Below are 17,235 nucleotides of genomic sequence, written 5' to 3' on the forward strand. Positions count from 1 at the left end.
CTGGCACCCCCTTCCCAGCCCCGCCGCCCTGGGCCACGGCCGGGGACGCTGTCGCCGGACACCCCCGCACCTGAGCGGGGCACTCCCACGGGCACCGCCCGCTCCCCGCGCCTGCCGCCCCCCGACCCCTCTCCTCTCGCTGACAGAGCAGGAGGGGCGGCACCTGCGGGTCCGCCCCATTCTCCTCCCCTCGCCTCCCCTCCCCTCCTCTCGCCGAGAGAGAGAGAGAGACCGAGACCCGGAGGGAGGGAGGGAGAGAGAGAGAGACGGTGGCACTGAGGGCGCCGGGAGGGGCTGCCTGAGCGCAGTGCTCGGCGTGAGGGGAGGGAGGGGGAAATTAAAAAACCAAAACCAAACCCCCAAAATTTCAATTATTTCAATTTAAACAAAAAAGTGAGGGAGGTGTAGAAGGAGAGTGCTTCAACTTTTTCTCTCTCTGCCCAGCAAGGTAAGGGAGCGGCACGGGGCTTTGCTTCGCTTTCTCGCCGGTTTCTGGGAGGGCACAAAGGTAGCGGGATGGAGCGGCGGCATGTCCGCTGGCGGAGTCGCGCTCGGCGTTGTCACCCCGCGGAGCGCAGCCCCGGGGGCGGCGGCGGCGGGCTGAGGGCTGCCACCGGCGCGGCGGGCAGCATCCGTGTCACCCGCGGGCTGCGGGCGCCCGCCCCTGGGTGGGCTCCAGCCCTTTGTTACCGGCGTCTTGGATCGGAGCGGGGGGAATAACCCGCGCGGATGGGGCAAGGTGGGAGTGGGAGAAGCTTGGCCGGGGGGCTGCGGGAGCAAAGCAGCCGCTGTGGCCGGGAGGGCGGCGGGCAGCCGAGCCTCGGGACGAGGCGGGCGCGGGGGGTGCAGGTGGCTCAGCCGGGGAGCGGGCGGGCGGCGAGTGCGCCCCCGCCCCGCGCTGCCACACGGGCGGCCGCCGGCAGAGGGGGCTCGGCAGCCTCGCCCTCCGCGCCCGCGGGAGGCTGCGCCCGGGGCGGGGAGCGCCGGCCGTGGGTGGCCCGCGGGACTGGGGTGTTTGGGGGCGCATCTGGACATGTGCGGGCCGGGTTTGAGGAGGGAGGGGAGGATAGGGCGCCGGCTCCCCTCGCGGCTGTCGTTGTGGCGGAGGGACGGCTGTGTCCCCGGGAGACGCGACGGCCCCGACGCGCGGTGGCGGCCGCGCTGGCCCGCGGGCCGTGTCACCGGCGGCCCGTCCGTGATGCTTCCACCGCAGGGCCGGTGACCGACACGGCTCCTTTGCTGTTGGAAAGTAAGGGTAGAACGAGGAAAAAGCGGCTGGAATGAAGCCGGCGGCGGCTCCCCGCGGCAGCTGACAGATGTATACAGGGGCCTTTAGGTACCGCCGGCTCTGGCCCTTGTCTCCCGGCGCTCCCCGAAACCTCCGGAAGATGAAAACTTTGTGTATACCATAGGATTTCGGCCAGCTCAGCGGGTGGGCCAAGCATTGCTGTTTGTTTAGGCCCCAAGCCTCAAATATTTATCCATATTCTGAAATTTAGGAATTACCAATGGTTTGAAGTGCGGGAGACTCAGTTACCCCGTGGAAAAATATTTCCCATGTCTGCTGCTTGTCAGCATGTTTGCTTTGAATGCGCTCGAGATAGGACCTTTTTTTACATTATTCCATTTGCCTTTCTTTGAATTCAGGCTTTTCCACTGAATGATACTTTAAGTGTTATGGAAATAATACTCCATATTCTTCATACTTCATTGATACCTTTTTACAGAGAGCTTTATAAAAGATGGAAATAAAAAGGTGGCTGAGAAGAACGTGTTGTGTCTTATTGCCTGACTAGGAATTACTGAAGCTTTATTTTATTTAATTTATTTTTACATTTATTACTCTTGTTTGAGAGGTGAAGCAAATAGGTGCATAGTCCAGTTGCAGGTACAGTTATGTATGTGGCTTCTGAGATAGGTAAAGCTTTCAGCACTTTCAAATACTGTAAGGCACACCTAAGTTTGGCTTTTATTAAGGGATATGTCCTCTAAAGAGAAAAAAGGATGGGTCTTATGTTGACTGAAAAACTTACTACATATGTGCTAGTGGATTAAAATAATCTTTACAGATTTTAAACATTATCCTGTTGAATTTGCTTGTGAGTACAACAAAAGCACTTATGAAGCTAGAAGATTAGCTTGTTAAATACCTCTTTGCAAAGCAGTGGGGATTGTGTGAGTATTCTCAGAGCTGTTGAGAAATATTTAGTTGTTATTTTTAACATTGGTGGATTTTGTACATATGCATACTTTTTCTCATGTATTCTCAAGTATTTCCAACAAAATGCTCCAGAAAGTCAATGAAAAATGTTCAATATGTGCCTACCTGTTTAAATGATTGGGTTCTGAACCCTAAAGGTTTAATTCACCATCTGTAAATACAGATTAAAAATACAGTGTTTATTTCTGCTTACTGTTAGTAGTGTTCATACAAAACAATTTTTTTCTAAGGTGTTTAACAGGAAAAAAAAAATCAGCTACAAGAAACAATTTGTACATACCAGGAATTTTTATTGGTTGGGTTTGGTTGTAGATAATGTAGCAATCATAAACCGTGAGGATTTTTTGGTAAGATAGTTTTTAAGTCCAGGATGTAATACTAAAGGAAATAAGCAGTAATAGGCGAGCTGATTACTGAGCTTTTACCTTGACAATTAAATTATGTGAAGTTTCTTAAGATTGCATGAGGACATCACAGATGAAAGGAAGGGTGGTGTGACTGTGTGAAAAGTTTGTCTAGAATTCAAAAAAAGCACATTTGGTTCAAGGTCTTCTGAAACACGTAGCTACTGGCATTGGTATTTGGCCGTTCAACAAGTCATGTCCAAAGTATTTTGCAGATACAAGGGAAAGAAAATTTGGAGTCCAATTTAGGAGACTCTAATTAGTTGCTATGGGATATATAGAAAATTAAACTATTTTTAAAGGAGAAATGTCTGTACCTTGAAGCCGGTCTCACTATGAATGCTGGGCTGTTTATTCAGTGTAAAATTAGACTCAGTATAATGTCAGAAATATACTCTAGGAAACCTTTTAGTGAAAGCTGAAAAAAGATTGAATACTTTTCTCTCTAATTTTCAGTGCTTCTAGGAAATTTGGAGTGGGCATAGGACTTGTAAGGATTTTACTTTCAGTGGCATAACCAGTTTTGTAATACCTTTTATATTAAGCATGTGGTTTTTAAAAGTGCTTTTTTTACTTCGTATGGTTCTGTACCATATGTTTTGTGTTTAATTCCTTGAATGATCACTGAAACACAGCCAATTTTGGGTAAATGTGGCAACTGTTAACTAGAGCTTAGCAACAGTGCACAATAATCAAGACGGGAAGTGAGGAAGAATACCATGTCTAATTGAAACTATGGGGGGCATTTAGCTAGGTAGGACGTAATTAACAAGACATGGAGCTTGGGCATGATATTAAGGCATCACGTCTTGACTCTTGCCAAAAAAGGACTGTGAAATCAATAATGTAAAAAAAAACATTTCAGGTATTTTGCTTTACACCTTGGAAGAACAGCCTCTTTGATATGTATGTGCTTTGCCTATCCTTGCATAATCATTTATTGCATCTAATGCAAAAGGTGCATTTTCTTTTGTTTCGAAAACATAATTGTGAGCAGGAGAACTGTTGGGAAAACTGACAAATGAAGGAGTAATAAGACTTGACATTCTGACAATCATGTCTTTTAGAGAATTAGTCCTGTGAACTGGAGTTCATTAGATATAGTAAACAATTAAGAGATCTCTAATATCCTGAAACAGATTACAGCAGCAGTCATAAAACAACACTAAACTTCTACAATTTATGTGTTGTTGTTTTTTTTTTCCCAGAACTGTTGACTTTCCTCAAACTCTGTCTTGTCATTACTTTCTTTAATATGTTAAGAAAAGTATTGCTTCTAAGAATATGTGTTCAAAATGCTTTTGCCTAGTATAGTTTCAGGTTGGGTTTTTTTTGTTTGTTTTTTTTTTTTTTTTTTTTTTTTTTTTTGTTTTGTTTTGTTTTGTTTTGGTTTTTTTGTTTGTTTTTTTTTAATTCCAGACCTGATAATTTTGTTTCATGCTGTATTCTGTGTGGAGATACATTCATGGACCAATTTTATTTCTTGTATAACCCAAACACATCTTGTTTCTAAAAACTCTGAAGATATTCTTACATAATAAGGAGAGACCTAGTGAATAAAGCTTCAGTAAGTCATTGCAAAACCTTACCTACAACTCTGAGCAAACTACTATAGCCCCTGTTAATGGATTTGAATTTGCAGGTAGGTAGTGAAGATGACCCAAAACCAAAGAGCCATTTTTTGAAGGTGTGTGTATTGGTGAACTATCCAGTAGCATTAGGCTCTTAATAATTAAATAGAATCATTAATGTTTTTATAATCCAGAAGTAAAAAACACAGGATATCTGTTAGAGGAATGTAGATGACAGAAATTTGGAACAGAGTTTATTCACAACGGGGACAGCCAAATTTTGTACAGTGTTGTTGTTGGCTTGGAAGTATCAAACAGAAGTATGGAGTTCTTACAGAAATTATAGGCTGGATTGATGGGCCAAGGCCAATTGTATGAGGTTTATGAGGTAAAGTGCCAAGTCCTGCTCTTGGGTCATGATAACCCCGTGCAAGCAAACAGCCCTGGGAAGAGTGGCTGGAAATGTATGTGGTGGAAAAGGACGCGGGGTGTTGGTTGACAGCCAGCTACACATGAGCCAGTGTGTGCCCAGGTGGCCAAGAAGGCCACTGGTATCCTGGCTTGTATCATGTACTGTAGCCAGCAGGAGCAGGGCAGTGATTGTTTCTCTGTATCGAGCTCTGGATGAGGTTGCACCTTTAATCCTGTGTTCTGTTTTGGGCCCCTCAATTCAGGATGGGCATTGAGGTGCTGGAGCATGTCCAGAGAAGGGCACCAGAGCTGATGATGTTTCTGAAACACAAGTCCTATGAGGAGCAGCTGAGGGAGGCAAGATCGCTTAGCCTGGAGAAAAAGAGGCTCAGAGGAGACCACCTTGCTAGATGGGTGTTGATCTCTTTTGTCAGGTAACTAGGGATAGGACAAGAGGAAATGCCTTCAACTTCCACATAAATTCTGCATGGAAAGGTTTGTCCAGCATTGTAACAGCCTGCCCAGGGAAGCTGCTGAATCACCAGCCTTGGAGGTATTTAAAAGAAGTGTAGGCATGGCATTTAGAGAAATGGTTTAGTGGTGAACTTGGCAGTGCTGGGTTGATGCTCAGACTCAGTGATCATATAGGTCTTTTTTGACCTAAATCATTCTATGATTCTGTGATTCTAAAATGTAATTGAGTTTGGTTTGGATGACTGCTGAAGCCTGGTGAGCTGGTTTCTGTTGTCTTATTCTGTCACACAGTAATGTCACAATTTCTGTGAAATTCTTTTGGGACATGAGAGACCATAGAGAATTTTGTAAATTACTACTTTCATTGAAGTGTATTTAATGTTATTCTCATTGAGTTAGCATTTTAAGTTCTGTGGCACCTCAGATGTTTAGTAAAAAACCTCCATATACTGGACCTGAAAATCTTCCATCATATACTGTCAAATAGTTCAGTTAATTTGCATTTAATTTTTAAAATTTTTTTTAGGAGTTACACTACACTAACTAATAAAATGTTCATAAAATATAAAAGATAGGAAGAACTATATGTTGTGACATAAAATCACCAGAAGAGTAAGAAGGTAGGGAGCAGCCTGAGTCAGTATGACAAGATGTGATTGATTAATATTGGTCATGTAAGGTTTTAGAGAGGTTATTTTGAGATAGTTTTTCAAACTGCTGGAGCTGTGCACAGAAAACAGTGTGGGCAGACCTAAGATACTGTTACTTAAGAGATTACCAGACATCTGTTGTACTGGTTCCATGAACAAGCCTGGAGTGACTAGTTTTGTGAAATGCTGTGCAGCGATTCTCTTGTTCTCTGTCTGCTATCTCTATCACTGTCTGTAATTAGCTCTTTTCAAGACCCTTGGTGTGATTTGATCAGAGCACTTTGAGGCAAGTGAAGAAGTTAGTTACTGAATGTAACTGCAGTCTGAAACACACTCTATTAATAGTCTTCCTTTTTAAAAATGAAGATTCATCTGTGTGTCTCACCAAAAGTGATACTATTTCTGTAGAACTTACAGTGTGAAGCTTCTTTAGATGGCTGTTTTAAGCTGCTGAACATTTTCCTGGTACTCCTGTCCTTTTGCTCCAAATTCTGCTGCACCTCCCTCTGCAGCACCAATTTCTCTGTTGAATGGAGTGCACAGCACCAAAATTTCAGAGAAAACAGTAGCCTTTTTTGAAAGGCTCCATTTCTGACGCTTTTTTTCTCTAAAGCCATAGTAAATTTAAATTTGGCTTCATAAAGAATATTAATGTGCATATGAAACATTTTACCTCTAGCATTCTGCATATTTGAGAGCTATGATTTGTCCCTCCCCTTTCTTTTATAATGCTACCTCCAACTTCAAAACTTACTTTCTTATAGACTCACAGGTCTGTAGGCATAAGGAAACCTAAGCACAATTTTTCTGGGAGTGTGATAGATAAATTATGCTTTTAATTTGGTAGAATTCCCCGATGCCACCTCCCCTGCCCCCTCTTCCCCCCCCCCCCCCCCGCCCACTTTATTTCCAGCTGTCTTTTAAAAGGTAGAGGTGGTCATATGCAATTGTAATGCCAGTGCTCAGGGAGACTTGTATATACTCTGAGTTGTATGGTCCCTTGTTGTGTTATCACTCAGGAGTAATTGAGTAATTAGGAGAGTGCTTGGAAATTGCTGTAAACCTGATCCTCCACAGTCTTCCTAGTAAAGAGGAAATGATCACTTATTAAAAAAGTGAAGTGTGGCACACCATTCTGGGCTTAGTGAGATCCAAGCTGTTTCTCCATCACACGCACTTCAAAGAGATGGTGTACTGGTAAGGAACAGCAAATGCAAATAGCTGAGCTCACCTGCTTCTGATGCTGTAAGGACTCTGGGCAGCTACCTCTTTACACTGGAATCACTGGTGAAATAGGGATGTTCACAGCAAAGTTTTATAAATATTCCTATTGCCTACTCATGCTCATAATGAAGAGCATATGTGACGAAACTGTGTCTTGATGGCTTGATTTGGGATGTGCAGAGAGCCAAGTGCTCTGTTCCCTGTCCTGAGCCCCGTGTCCTTTTCCTGCTGGTACAGTACTTTGCTGCTATTAGTTCTCTTCTTACTATCTCCTTGGTGATAATGTGTTTCACAGTGCACAATTGCATCTCAGTTTTGCCATTCAGGAGAACACGCCATCTACTTTTACTGCTTTTGTTCCTGCCTCACTGACCATCTCCCTGTGGCTTCTCAGGAAGTCTCCCAAACTCTGTGTTGCTTTGCAGCATTAGATGTCTTTATTCTGCTGTTCTTTTACACTTTCAGTCTACTTTGAGAACAGCTGTTTAATAAAGAAAGCTTAATCTTGTAATTTCTTTAAACCACTTATACAGAATCAAATTCTTAGTGCAATTAGATGATTCCTTTGGGAAGACTGCGAAATAGGTCTTGATTTTTACAACTACAATGCACTGAATCAAGAAGTGGGAAACTACAACAGTCATGTTGTATGTGACATTTAAGAACATGGTGGTTTCCTATTCTTGTAAAAAATGCTTTCAAAAATTAATACGTATAGATAAGATGTTAAGATGCTCTTGTTACTCTTTTGAATCTGAACCTCCTAGAGGGACATTTCTGGTTGTGAGAACAATAAGAAATTAGGTGTATTAGCCAAGTGATCAGTACCACCCCACAGAGGAGCAGTTTTGAAGCAAACATAGAGGAGAAGGGTGGGAAAGGCAAAGCCATCCAAGAACACTTTAATGCCTCCAGCATGCCAGAGGCACACCGAACCACCGATGGGATATTTAAAGCAGAAATTCAGAGTGAAAAATACGCATATCCTTTTGCAGTAGGTAAATTTTGACAGTTAGTGCCTGCCATATTTTTTTTTTTTCAGTAGGAGAGTCAGCACTCCAATTTCCTTTTGAGCAGGATGAAGACAACTTGCCTGCCAGACTGTGGACTTGGAGGAAGAAGGTGAAATAACAATCAGGATTATAGCAGATGTGGAAGGTGAGCTGGATTTCAAGGGCACAAAGATTAAAACATTAGCAGTCACAAACTTTTGTATCAAGAGCTATGAAATGACAGAGCATCTAAACATACAGATTTTTTTGTTTTGTTTTGCTGCATTAACTTAGTAATAGTCTTCTTTCTTACTACGTGTCTGAAAATGTTTTGGGTGCTTCAAGGAAAATACATAGGCAGTTGCCTTCTCCAAAGTACTCAAAGCTAGAGAGGATAGTATGTATGTATGTATGTGCATGTACATATATATACATATATGAAAGAGAAGAAGACGTGAATTAGAAATGCTGAGGTCTAATATCATACTGATCCAATACATTAGTGGGTCTTGAAGATTCTTTTTTTAAATGATTGTCTGGCTGAGATGATTTATACTGTTTTTTTGTGTTGTTGACAGTTTTCCTTTAGAGACCAGAAGTTCTTAGTGGGTAGTAGTTGTGCCACTAGTAATGTTCTTCAAAACAGTATGCCTTGGAAGCTTTTAAACGAAGGCCACCACCACAAAAAAAAAAAAAAAAAAAAAAAAAAAAAAAAAAAAAAAAAAAATTAAACAGCAGATGTGACCTTGTGGCAGAAAAGCCTGAGAAGGAAGGGGGAGAAAAAGGATTCTTCTGGCTGCTCTCAGCTATCATAATGAACAGTGTTGCTTGTTGACTGCCCAGCTTGGCTGTTTTATTGAGAGAAGGTCTTGTGTCTGGTGTCTGTGCAGAGAGATGCTCAGTTTTCATCTGCAGCACAACTGACTGGCTTTCTATCAAGCTTGGCTTTGGGATTATTCCAGTTGTCACGTGCATTTGGTGTAGAAAGAGGGAGGCCATGCTTGCACTTGGATTTAAGCACTCCCCTACACAGTGCGGTGTAGGTTTTCAGCTCCATTTGCTGTCACTGTAGTAAATCCATTTCTGATTATGTGCTAAAGCCAGACAGATTAACTGCCAAGTTGAACTTGTGAAGTTGTGTGTGGGTTGCCAGAGTCCCTTCTGCTGGAAAAGGCAGATCTATATAAACTGTAGACTTAGAACAGTTAAAAATTCATTCTAACATTGTTGCTTTGATGTCTGTTAGAAAGCAAAAGAAAAATTTTTGCTTTTGATTACCATGTTTAAAGAATGCTGTCCCAGCAGTGTAATAAATGAGAACTGGATCGGGGACTTAGTTTCAGTAAAATACAGTGTTCTTCCAGATGCTTTTTAATTGAATCTTCCCGTGAAAATGGGCTCAACTTCAAATTCAATAACATGCAATTCAGGGGTTTAAGGCTGAAAACGACAGAGGAATGCAACAGATGCTGCATAGTTTTGATACTTCTTATGTTGGATGATACTGATACTTTAAGCTTGTGTTCTCTATTCTGATTCACTTTATAAACAAGAGCAGCATGAACCTCAGTGTTTAACCTTGACATGACTGGATCTTTACTTTATAGGTCACTAACAGTTTGTCCAAATTGCAAAAACTACATGTTGGGAAACAGATGAAGTATTTGTATCAATAAAATATTAATTTCCTTTAACAGAAGCTGTTTTGTGCCTTGGGCTTTTTATTTTTAAGAAACAGACCTTCAGTCCTTGATTCATTGTACTCTAGCTGAGAATCACTGAGAAACTTACAGTTAGATTTGACAGGATAATAAGTCAAAACTATCAATGCAGATCAGCCATGAACCAAAATAAATCATAATATGTGTTGTTTTAATAGGATTTCCAACATGGCCCTGCCAAGAGTGTGAGTTTGGACTGGTTGACCTTCCGAGTTCTGTTGTTGGTTTTAAAATGAGGTAGTACAAAACCCATAAAACTTGGCACTATTACCTATTGGTGAGATACAGCTTCCTAAACAATTAATCTGGTCCAAGGCCTTTGCAAAAATACTTAAGGAACAGGCTACTGCCAGCCTGAACTGTTTTGGTAACCTGCTTTCCACTTTTCTTCTTTCTGGCCATTTTTCTGCTGTGTGCCAGATGTGCTTTCTGTATATCATCAGAAATGTGTGCTGGTTGCCCATCCAGTCACAGGCATCAACAGAGAGACTCCATGAGTTCTGCTACTGGCAGCTCTCTGCTGGTCTTGTCACCTTGGTGGATGGCAACAGAAATGGTCTGGTGATTGAGGCATTGCTGGGCATGTGTTAATAGGAAGGCTGCAAAGCTTGAGTGACTCTGTAAGAGGTTGTTTGGCCTGTCTGGGATGGAAGATTGAGCATCAAAGGGTAATAATGATACCTGATGGACTGACATGGTTGCATTGTCTAAAATCAGTCTGTCTAGATTCACATTCATAATTGAATGTTTTACTCTAAGGAAACTTGGAATAAGTCCAGTAGTATTAATTTTAAACCTTTTCCAGGGCTAAAATAAAGCATGCATAAAAAGGAGATACTTGTTATTTCAGTCAATCACTCCTTATTTTGTTAAATAGTGAGATTTGGGAACTGCAGTTTTCAATGACATGCCCTCCAGCATCTTTCTGTTGAGTTGTATGTGTGTCCATATGTTTTATTTTTCTGGACATATTGATTCTTATGTGATGATTCAGTATGTGGGTTGCAGTTTCTCCTTGACATATTCTAGCTGAACACACTCCATATGTAGAGGAAAACCGGCCAAGTGTAGAAAGAAGGGGGTTGTGCTTTTTTTGTTGCAATTATGAAAAGAGGAACAGAGGCTGGATGATAAAATACCTTTTCCTGTTTCAAATGATTATCTGAATATGTTGTGGGAGATTGAGGTTTTGTAAAAAAACATAGCAAGGCAGGGGAAAGAACTAGAAATTTGCAACTGCAGATTGAATTTTCTTTGAGAAATTCCACCTCAGGAAGAAGCTGACTGGCAAGTTAACAAGAGACAGAAAGCAGAACTGTTTTATGATTCATTGTCCCAAAGACAGAAGCAAGTGCATTTTGAGGCCATATGCCTGGAAGGAGGCTGGCCTCAGGATGATTTAATTGAAACAATTCTGTCCTCTCTGTTCCAGAGTGCAGTTCATGCTGAGAGAGACTGATAAATTTCTCATTAGGAAATGCTTGTTGAAAATGTGGTCTATTCTCTGTGTTGTCACACTGCCTTTCTGATCTGGAATAAATTACATAAATTGTGTTCCTTTCAGCCAGCATGCAGAGATAAGAGAATGCACGGGTGAATCTTGTGTCCATTCTGTCCTTATGTATGCCTGGAAAAATAGCCCCAAACTAAATATATAAGCAGAAAATTGTTTTAAGAGAAATGTCCCCTTTTGACACTGATGTCACACTGGGGAGTAAATAGTTAAATGCAATGCTACCATATAGGCACATGAAGGATAATACTCAGTTTCTGATGTTCATTGTTTTGGAAATTAGGCTTGCAATTATGTACTTGTAGTTTTTTACTGGCTTACCTATCCCTGTAGGTTATCCCTTTTGTAACTGCTTCTGTGTTTCTATGGATAAACTTATTTTTACGTAACTGCTTTTAACTGATGTTCACGGTTCTTTACCATGCTATTCTTCTGCCCATCCTTTAATGAACAGTAGTGCTATTATGATTTTAATAAGACTGAGGAATGTTCTTATGTTTTGAACACTGCCTATTGCTATTGTATTCTATGGCAAAAAAAGGATGAGGACTTGTTTGGATCATTCACAGATACAAGCTTTATTTTGCTGTTGAATGGCTTAGTTCAAGGTAAAGAGTCAAGTTAAACTGATTATTATAATAGACTGTGTTAGAAGACCTAGAGTTCTGAACTACTAGTTTGAGAGACGGAGAATTTAAAGAAAATACGTTGTGATTTTTCTAAGAAAAAGATACTGGAATGCAGTCTCTTCAGACCTCATTTCATAGAATCATAAAATTATTGACAGAGATTTGAGGAAAGCTTGTATCCTTTTACATTTCGACCAAAAAACATGCAATGTGTCCAGAGATACCACCTTGGCCAGGGAATGTGGAAATTTCTTTGGTCACTGAAGAAAAAGCATGATGGTTTACTTAAGAGGGAAAAGAAAACAACCTTTCTCTCCCCCCTTAGGTGGTTCTCTCTCTCTTACCATGGCAGAGTGGTGTAAGGCACATATATTTAAATGTAAGGGAAAACACCTCTTTTAAAACTATAATAAATGCCTATGGAAAGCTATAATGTATGTTTTTCTCCCAGATGATGGTCTGTGTATTAGCAGGTAAAGAGTATGGAGCTTTTGCAACTGTAGTATATTTCACACCATTTACACTGATGTACAAAAGAAACAAAACCCTTGCAGTCCCTAATTAATTTAATATTTATAGAGAAATTGCTAACTTGCATTAGAAAAGGGTTATAGTTTCATGTCTTATTTAGCCAAATTCTGAATGTGTTAGAAAAATAAGTATATCCATTCCTAAATAACTCTGGGATGACTATCATTGCCTGCCTGATAGAAGAGACTAATTTTGGTAAAGAATTGGATTTAATCTGCAGGTCTCTTGCTCAGCTGTGAGGAGGCCAAGAAAAACAGCTGTAAAAATGTTGACGTTGGCCATGAATTTACATAAATAACAACTTACTTGCTTTTACATGTATACTCAGGGTGGTATTACAATGTGGACTTGTGTCTGCAGAAGATCCGGTTTTATTTCCAAATTCTGCCACTGAGAGATAGCACATGGCATCTACATGCCTCCGATTCCCTCTCTCTAAACCACGGGTGTTCTCGGCCTGGGAGTTTTTGAAGCACTATAGGATAGTAGTGATTTGCTGCTAAGGTCTTTAATGGCTGAGCCTGGAGGGCCCTTAGCTCAAGTCTCCTGGTCAGGTCCCTGGGCTGCTAAGCTTCATGCTTCTGTCAGAAAGCTTTAGACCTCAAAGAACAAATGGTGTTCTTGGCATACATACAAGCAGCTATTTGGCTTTTGTGTTCAAACCTTCTGTTTAATTTCAATCAGCTTAATTTTAATTAATTGAATTTAGACATCACAGTCTCTGGTTTGCCTGTGAAAGCTATTTGCCATGTACAGAAAGCTGGGGCAGCATCTCCGCTGAGATGACTTTATGGTGAAATGGATTCGAAAGTCCAAGGCCTTTGGTCAGTGAAGCAGCCCATGGCCTGTGTTTACCCACCACAGTGGTGGTAACCAGTATCTGCACTGGTGTCAAAGGAGTACATGAAATACCCAGTGAAAATAGGCTGTGTCTTGCAGAAGGTCTTCAGTACGGCTAAAGCAAGCAGTACTTGAGGAGGGAGTAAATAAAGATCTTGCAGACCACATGCTGTCGCCTTTCCCCTCCCCCCACACTCCCCTTTTTTTTTTTTTTTTTTTTTTTTTTTTTATTGGCCATATGTTTTAGTAGTCTAAGTATGTGTCAGCGGTAATCCAGGCTCTGTGCTCTTAAAGGATGATTACCCAGTTTGTTGCCAAAGTGAGACTTTTGCTTCCCCATTTAATTAATTTCTATGAGTGTCGTAATCATAAACCTTTTTTTAATTTTTTTTTTTAATTTATTACAGATTACTCTTTGTGTGGCTAAATTTAACTCCCATCTCTTTTTGCTGGCTACTGGTCTGTTCCGGGTTTGTATGATGGGGGGGGTCAAACAAACCGGTTTGTTCCCTGGATGCTAATCTGAATTTCAGAGGCGCTGTCCTTCACCCCTGGGCTCTGCTCCCCTCCCCCTACTCCCTGATCTCTGCAAACAGCCTCTTCGGGTCTCTTTCTCCCCTCCATCCCACCCCCCACTCCAGCCCTTCTTTCCTCCACTGGCTCACCAGAATAGTAAATGTTGATTATCCTTTCCTATTCATCCCATACCCCAATTCTCACTTATGGTGTTTGATGTACTAGAGAATTAATGTTCCTAAAATTCAAATGGTTTAAAAGCCTGCTGGTCTGTGTGTTGTATTAAAGATATGGTGCTTTTTTAAGGAATTAAATTTTTCGGGTTTTCATGGGTTAAAGCAGGTACAGGGTTTTCTGACGAGTTTAAAAAAAAAAAGGCTGTGACCTTTTGTCAGGGTGTGATGAGGGTCATCTTTGTTTTATATAAAATAGTGATTAGGAACTCCCCTCTTTAGGGAGTAATTTTGCAGGTCACCTTGGCGGAACAGGGAGGGGTTACTAACTAGCATTGGACCCCTGCTTGTAACCCGTGTTCATGGTAGTTCTCATAGCATGGATACAGTTAACCTCCTTCTTGCCTTTAAAAAAAGGAAACATGGCTAGTGGGCATGCAGAAAGGCGTTGTTCTTGCACAGAATAAACCCTCCTACCTGGTATGTGGAAAATAAACAAACCCACAAACATACCGCCCTAGTAGATTGAAATGTATGTGTGTCGGGGAGGAGGGGAATAACACGTAGGAAAAGATTTATGCCTTCCTTTGGGCTGTTGCTTGGTAACAGAAAATGCCTCTTAAGCCTATTTTTGGAGAGGGGAGGGGTGAAACTTGATTCAGTGACCATCTGTCCCAAGCTGGTTGATTTCCTGTTGAGCTCTCCTTTGTTTCTGTCAAACAATTGATTCTTACCCTTTACAGATAAGAATACTGTTGGTGACATTGCCCTGAATCAGCAGGTTGCCTTGTGGCAACCACAAAACAGATCTATTAATTTTAATAATTTTTTCTAATGTTTAAGGGATTTTGGTTTTTTTTTGGAGGCTACTGACCGTGGTTTTACTTATCTGGGATTTATTTATCTGTGTTGTTGTTTTGGTTTTTAGGTTTTTAGCCCTTTGGGAATGCCTGCAGTACAGTAGGCAAATGTAATAAATGTAATTGAAACATTTTTAGAGAAGATGTAATAAGCTGTTTTTTCACTCTGAAATTGTTGGGGAAAAGCAGTCATGGTTTTGGGCCCATTGAGCCTTTTGTCAGTGGGGGGGGGAGCAGAAGTTAATTGAAGTCACTATTGAAGAAATCCCCACTGTTCCTGTGAAAACAAAACCCAGATTCTTAATTGCAAATGGAATATTTGCTATTGTTCTTGCTTAATTGTCAGAAAATCATTCTCTGTTTGACTACCTCCTGATGTTTGCTTAGTAGTAGTGTGCTGGATAGATTTGAACTCGAGTTATTTTTCAGTCATCTGTTTTATTTGTATTGCAGAAGCCCATATTTTTCCTTTAGTTTTATGCATGCAGGGTACAAGGCCCATGCATATGCCAGTATGTGTGTGTCCTCTGTAGCTGCAGTTATTTAAAAGCATTCCAATGCCGTTTCCTTCCCTGCCCTGAATTTCAGCATTCAGAGAAGTATTTCATAGTTCCAAGTATCTGCTGAAGGGGAATTAAGGCATGTGTGACACAAAGAGACAGGTTATATGTGCAAAAAAACTAGTGAAGTCCCCCAGTGCAGAAGGAAAATATAGTCACTGTTATTTCCTTTAGTCATTGAACTCTTTCCTGGAGTACTTCCATGATGTTGTTTTATTGAGGAGAGTGAGAAGGAAAGACTTTCAATACAAATGTCTTGGCATCTTACAGGTCTTTGCTTATTTGAGTTTAGCCTACTTGTCACTCAGTAGATGAAATATGGAGGTAATTCCCAAAGGTCACTTCACAGACTTGGAGGTGTTAGAAAAGGTAATTTCCCCTTTTCTTCTATTTTTCCCACGTGCTTTCCAGGTTGCTTTTCAGAGGTTGGAGACCTGTTGTCTGCAGCTTTCAGCATGGCCCTGCATGCATGTGGATTCACTCTTTCGGAAGCCAATGGCAATATGCCTACTGAACAGTGATTTAGTGAGTGTTGGGTCAGAGATACCTGTGAGATTTCCATCCTTTCAAAAGAACATTGCATCTGTGATTTGTGTCAGTAAGGGAGGTTCATAACAAACCATGTGAATGAGCCCATGGCTTGTGGTCCATCAGCCCTTGGCTCCTTGTTGGCTGCCCATTTCCTCACCCCATTCTCAGTCTTTCCCCCTGTTTTTTTGCTGTTTGTTTGGAGCATGCTGGGATGTGGCAGAATGACTGATCCACTTGAAAAACAACATTGTTTTCCAGGTTACTTTTCAGCTGGATGAATTCCTTGATCCAGTATACCTGCTGAGTGGCATGCCAAGTTTGACTGGTGCAGTGTAACACAATGGGGTGGAAGTGATCAGTACTGAGTAGATTTATTTTATTTTTTCACAAACCACTAGTGCCAAATGTACTGTGAAGTGTTTTTAAACATCCATTCTCTTTCAGGTTGAGAAAGCCTACTTTTGGATTTTACACTGGACGGGTGTAAAATTAATTGAACATGTATATGTGATGCTTTTTGCCTTTTTTTTTTTTTTTTTTTTTTTTTTTTTTTTTTTTTCTTTTTTCTTAGAAAGTGATAGGTACTACCAACATGCCTTTTGGGTATTTTCAGTTTATCTTAAAATTATACTGAGATCAAAAAAATAATTTGTAGAACTAATGCCAACTAAGTCAATGTTGACCTGAGATTTTAAACTTGACATTGAAGGAACTGTTCTGAACTGTTTTAAGAACTGATTAAATTTTGCTTCTTCTTGCAGAATTATTTTCATGAAGGGGAAAAAAAAAAACCCTGGAAATTTTATTTCAGGCTTGAAATAAATGAAAAATGAAGCCCTGTTCTAGATATTTGGAATACATTTTTTGTGTTTGACCTAGAGAAGATGATGAGTGGTTGTTCTTATCCAGATTTTCTCAGAACCCTTAAAAGAGCATTACTAAGCTGTATGACTCAAATTGTAGGGAACTGACAAAAAGTCCAGTTCTTCTGGCATCTGGAGCAAGCAGCTGAGTCCATGACCTGTGCAGATGACACAGCAGTTAGAATACAGTCCTGCACTTGTCTTTGTGCTTTCTCTACCTGGGTTGTACTGCACTTCTCCCCTTAGAACAGATCTGATGTGCCCTGTGTTCAGATAAAAGCATCTCCAGATCTCCCAGTCAGAAGGCACAGGACCTGTGGCTTACCCTGCAGACAGGAGGGCAGTAATTCTAGAAAGGGAGGTTGGTAGAAGACTGGCATCTGCTTGCATTCACCTTCTCATGTTGCTTTTGCAGGGATGGAATTATTTATGAACATTTTTTTCCTATCTGAATGCAGTCAACCAGAGTCTGAAGAACTGCTGTTTAATGTCAGGGTGTTTGGCAAGGGTTTTCTTTTGGGAGGGGGAGCCCAGAGGTAGGGTCATGATGA

At 41.1% G+C, this 17,235-nt stretch overlaps 1 protein-coding gene across 1 annotated transcript in view; it reads left to right on the forward strand.

Moving 5' to 3' along the window:
• The first annotated feature begins 374 nt into the window (after positions 1–374).
• The window catches only part of GREB1L (GREB1 like retinoic acid receptor coactivator), a 132,027-nt gene continuing 115,166 nt past the window's right edge, over positions 375–17,235 (forward strand). Inside the window, exon 1 of the mRNA XM_053941346.1 lies at positions 375–448. The gene's annotated coding sequence lies outside the window, so the exon portion shown is untranslated. The remainder of the gene's footprint in view (positions 449–17,235) is intronic.

The sequence above is a fragment of the Vidua chalybeata genome, chromosome 1 (assembly GCF_026979565.1).
Source record: "Vidua chalybeata isolate OUT-0048 chromosome 1, bVidCha1 merged haplotype, whole genome shotgun sequence".
Lineage (NCBI taxonomy): Eukaryota > Metazoa > Chordata > Aves > Passeriformes > Viduidae > Vidua > Vidua chalybeata.